Source organism: Lissotriton vulgaris, chromosome 4_1 (assembly GCF_964263255.1).
Source record: "Lissotriton vulgaris chromosome 4_1, aLisVul1.2, whole genome shotgun sequence".
Taxonomy (NCBI): Eukaryota; Metazoa; Chordata; class Amphibia; order Caudata; family Salamandridae; genus Lissotriton; species Lissotriton vulgaris.
In genome coordinates, this window is record NC_141691.1 from 1,130,468,185 (window position 1) to 1,130,473,813 (window position 5,629).

The 5,629-nt window shown below is 43.7% G+C and overlaps 1 pseudogene; it reads left to right on the forward strand.

Moving 5' to 3' along the window:
- The first annotated feature begins 2,206 nt into the window (after positions 1 to 2,206).
- Positions 2,207 to 2,882, forward strand: LOC147722976 (coiled-coil domain-containing protein 43 pseudogene; annotated as a pseudogene).
- The last annotated feature ends 2,747 nt before the right edge of the window (positions 2,883 to 5,629 follow it).

A 5,629-nucleotide genomic window follows, 5' to 3' on the forward strand; every position in this document is an offset into this window, starting at 1 on the left:
TGTGCCATTGTGCCCATCTCCCACAGTTCCCTGCTGGTTCCTCTCCCTGTTGCTGTTGTGTCTGTTTTGGGCAGTTTCTGGTCCCCAAGTCCTGCCACTGTCTCCAGACTGATGTGGTGGACACCATTACCACCATTTCATCCAGCTTATGGTGTAGCGCTGGTCTCCCACCTCCGGTGTGCATTACTGCCTTCTTGTTGTCGGCGTGTTTCTGATTGTTTGTGTTTTCGCATCACTTTGGATGTTCTGGTTCTCTTCCATTGTCCACCTCTGCTCTCAGGCAGCATTCACCTTGTCCAAGATGGCCTCCCATGGTCCCTACGGTTGAATAACTTCTCTCCGCAGGACGACCTATATTTTTTGATATTCCGTAAGTGTTATAAACTATCATGAAAGGCTTTTATTTTCTAATTTTTACAAGATTTGGGTTTTATTCAAGTTCATCCAGCAATATAATAGGTGAACATTTACCGAAGTAACTACATGACATTTTTGATTGCGTGGTTTTTATCAACTGTTGCGAATAGTCATTGTATTATTTTTGCAACAACTGAAGAGCTAGGTAGTTGAAGACTGCTAATGCCAGAAGGTAGTACTTTATCATGATTTTCACTACTCGCTCACGGACCCGTTGAGGTTTTTGTCATCGAGTTTTAGAACTTTTATTGTTTTTATGAGATGTAGAGGTTTGTTTGTGTTTTTCTTTATCTTATGCGTACCGCAGTATTGTTTTTCATTGTGATATGTATACACATTTTATTGTTCTTTTATGGTTTTTCTTAAAGCCGAATAAAGATTTATAACTGACTGACTAACTCATGCATTGGCCAGGCAAAAGTGAAATAAACCCTACCCTACTACTCAGTAAAAAGACAAGGAAGGTGCTCAAAACTCAAATTGATGGCATTTTTATATGTAAATTAGATGTGTAAAAATTACATCCAATGCAATAGCACAAGCATTTTGCCATAGGTATCTCAAATACTAAGGGCCTGATTCTGATGCGGGTTGAAAAGCTTCCCGACAGAATCGGTTTGGAAATAGTTTCCGACACACTCGGATCGGGAAAGTCCAACCGACGGAGTACGATGCTTCCGGATGCTTGCAGATACGATTCGGTTGGACTCCAATTGACTTCAACGGGAGCATATGTTTCTAACCGCATCTTAATTGGCCCCTGGGTTGGGAAGACATGTTCCCGATCTGATTTGGAAGGAGCAAATGCCATTAGGAGGCCTTCCTAACCGCATCAGAATCAGGCCCTAGGTGGGAATGCTTTCCTAACCGCATCAAAATCAGGCCCTAAGTGTTACCTTACGAATGCCAGTATTTTGTCACAGGTGCCTGTCATGCTAAACATTAACTGCAGTATATCTGTGCTAGCATTTCGTAATGGGTGCTTCTGTAAGTCAATAAATCCCTTCAGTATATCAGTGCCATGGCAGACTCACAAGGATAATACCACATTCTTACTCACTCTTACTCAGATCCCCAGGATTTCACGATTTCGCGGTTTGCCGCGAAATTGGCACTTTTGTAAAAATGCCGCGATTTTTACAAAAGTGCCCGCGAAATCAGCACTTTGTAGAAATCGCAGCATTTTTACAAAAGATAATGCATGCCGCTATATCCTGGGGGTCTGCTTAATTTCCCACTAAGTGCTAAATGGCCTCTGGCAGTCGTGGGAAGTTTTGGGTGAGATATGGCGGGCTTCAGACAGGCGAGCGATGCATTGGGGCACGTGGCCCCCCCTGTGATGGTCCATTGCCTGGAAGTTAAGGCCCAGCTCCCCCGCTGCTAATGGGCGCCGGTTTAAAGCAGCCTGCTTGCTTAATTCTCATTGTTATGATTACCCGCGCTAAAAGCCTGTTATATACCACTTCACTTTATTTAGATGAGGATGGAGGAGCTGTATATTTTAATCCCATTGTGGCCGCCAAGTTTTGCGACCAAACCGTCCTCCAGCCAGGACCCTCTGAAGGATTTATTGGGCCCTGGGACCTGTTACCTCCGTTTTCATATTTCTCATTTTCAAATAATTCAAGCCCTGATGCCAAACAATAAATGAAAGTGTCAGAACCGGAGGCTCATAATACATATAAGTTCTAAGCCCGAGCATGCTTTCTGTCTCCAGTGGCTGTCAACAGGTCATCCACTACAAAAGCGGCGAGGCTGGCCGGCAGTCAGAGCACTCTCCCAGTGTGGAATGGAGTCATCAGGCTTCCAGGAGTGGCTGGGACGGAGGCTAGACGCGCTGGAGATAGATAGCACTGTGTACACGGCCTGTATTCAGGGCCTTCTGCGGAAGAGGAGAGCGACGAGGACAGGCTGGATGCATTGCAGAGCGTTCTGGGTGCCTTCTTGGAGGAAGTTTCCTTAGACCAGGTTTTGTCAAGAAATGTTCACAAAATGGGGTGAAGCAGAAAAATCATCACAATCTCAGGAGAAGAAAGAAGATGAGATCAAAGCGATTGCAAGCATGATGGAGAAACTGGCCCAGATTGTAGTGAAACCGAATGAAATTTCAGAGGAAGGCTGCTGTCTTGGCACAGTACGCCAACATAACTGATGAAGAGGATGAAGCGGATGAAGAGAAAGGAGCAGCTGCCACTGTGGCTATCCCTTTGGAAAAATCTCTCTTTAAAAATACAAATGTGGAAGACGTCCTCTGTGCAAGGAGGTTGGAAAAAGAATCCCTTCGAGAGGAACCCTAGAAGAAGAAGGAGCAGGACAAGCAACAGAGAGAGAAGGATAAACTGATTAAGCAAGAGCGTAAGTAAAAGGAAAAAAAAGCCAGCCAGCCCTCCTCCCAAATCAAGAAAGCAGGTTTCCTTTCAGCAACCACAGACATTTGTTTGTCAGCAAGGGGATTATGTGGCTAAACAATGTATACTGGAGGCGTGTTTGCAGAACAAGCCTCTCATTTCGCCTGAGATTACAACCTTCTGTTATTTCTAAAAATTAATGTGAAGAGTGTGGCTTGGGTCCAGAAGCAACACGCAGCCAGCCCTTTAAAGAGGCAGTGTGCTATAATAACTCGGCCTAGCAGCTAATGAAGACATCAGAAACACAAGTATGACCTTTTACTTTACAGCTATCTCATGTTTAAAAGGACCAGAAGAGTAACATTTGAGAGAATGTGTGCAAACGTTGATGCTTAACCAAAACGTTATCTTCCAGTGGTGTGAGCAGAGCTCTCTAGTTTACAAGCCCATAGGTGAGTGAGTCATACATACCAAGCTTTTTCTTTGGGTTTTGGAACTTGTAGTTCGTTTACCCTATTATACCAACAGAGATAAAAATCCCAACATGCAAAGTGAAAATCTGGACTAGTTGATAATTCAAGCACGGACCTGGAAACCTTTTGAGCCCTGATGGGACTTGTGGTCCCAGGGTGCACCAGCACTGAATTGGGCACAGCTGCTGCATTGGGGAGGCATTGACACCGCGATATAAAGCACCGCCTTGCCGCACGCAACGCGGGACGCCTTCAATGCTATTTTGCTGTCCTGGGCTGCTGACGGTCAGTCTTTTGCTTTTCAAGGGAAACAAACTGTCTACGTTGTAAATAAACCAAATATACATAGCTTCATCTTGTTAAATAACTAAAAAAACGAAGATATCTGTGTTTGTTGTAGGAAAAATGGCCAAATAAAAGGCCGCAAAATTGCCGCTAAATTTCCATATTTGTGCCGCTAAATTTCCATTTTTGTGCCGCTAAATTTGATAATCCATGCCGTTATATCCTGGGGGGTCTACTTACTTACATTCACTCATGTTTTTTCATCCCGCACACTCACTGCCACTTACTTGCATCCATTCATTATCACTCACTCTCTTGTACCCACTCTTCCTATACCTCACTCATTATTACTCTGATTTACTCATAGTTTGTCAATCACTCAGACTCATGTTTACTCTTGCTCGCAATTTTTGGTTTCACTTACTCTGTCACTCTGACCTATTCATTCACATTCAGTCACTCTTACTCACGTTTACCCTTACTCTCACTCACTCATCCTTTCTTACTCACTCTCATACACTTACACCCACTCTCACTCTGACTCATTCTCACTCTGACACCCTCATTTTCACATAAAGTTACACTCAATCTCACTCCTTTTCACTCTTTAACACCCCCTCACACTTATTTTTACTCATTCTTTTTATCTCTGTGTCATACACTTTCAGTCATTCTTACTGTCCCTCATTCATACTCACTAACACTCAATGTCACTCATTATCACTCCCTACCAATGTCACTCACTTCCACTCATGCACACATATACACACACTTAGGCTCTCTCCTACACAGAGAGCCTATCATCCGCACACATGCCTGAAGCGATTTTCAGACCAAGTTATCAGCTTACCAATTATAGCACACCCGGCCTCCACGTACCACCACACTTCTCAGGCCCTATAGAGCACAACACCTAAAATACCTACCTGAGAATGGGGAAAATTACAATAGACAAGCTTATATAGTTAGAAATACTACTAGAATCTGGGGAAATCCACACTATATCTTATAGTTACCTCACTGCACTGAATATATTTATAGTCTTACCACTTATTTATAGTCTTCCGACTGTCCCTATTTATAGTCTTCCGACTGTCTCTTTATAGTCTCCCAACTGTCCTTACAATTTGGGTGTCCCTGATGAGAGCCGATTTCCCTTACACACTGGAGAGGGGCCCGACCTTCCCAAGCAAGAACTGTTAAGCCAAATCACTCCCATCTGCAATTATCTCTAATCATGAGTCATGCACCTTTCCGTCATCAGTTACCTTTAAAAAGGGAATTTAGCACCTGGCTAAAAAGACACTGGGGCTCCTTCTTAGAAACAACATACACATGGAACTAATGCACACTGGGGTCTCTTTATTACACAATGATAGAATGACAAGAAAGAATCTTTATTACACAATAATAGAATAGCAATCACCAACACATACATACAGATGGGAAGCTGAAAGAAAAGTGATTAATTATAGCATACAAATAGGCAGCTGAAAGAAAAGTGATTAATTATGAACAGGTATAATTAGAACATTCTTAGAACACCTCACCCTATTAAGAAAGGGTCCAACTCTCTGTTCCTCTTTGGTTGAATCAGGACTCTCTGTCATCACCAAGCCACCATCACCAACGGGTCAACTTCTGATGTTCCTCATGGCCTTTGCACTCCACTGGCTCCAACTGCACTCCAACTGCTCCAAAAACCAACTCCAGCTGTAACTCTACCAACTGTCTACACCTACTCCAAGAACCAACTCCAGCTGTAACTCCACCAACTGTCTTCACCAACTCCAAGAACCAACTGACTGTTCCAACTCTACCAGCTGATTTCCAACTGCTCCAAAAACCAACTGACTGTTCCAACTCTTCCAGCTGACTTCCAACTGACACCTCTGCTCCACTGCTCTTCAATAATATGGGAGGCTCTCTCCTCATAGAAATTTCCAGCCATCAGCCCGCCTCCCAGCAGATTCCTGCACCAAGCTCCGTGCTCCCTACGCACCCCTAGTCACCAGCTGGTGTTGCGTCTAGAACACAGAAAATAAGTACATTCCTCCGATAAGAGCCGGTTCCTTCCAGTTTGCAAAGAGCGAACAGCAAGTTATA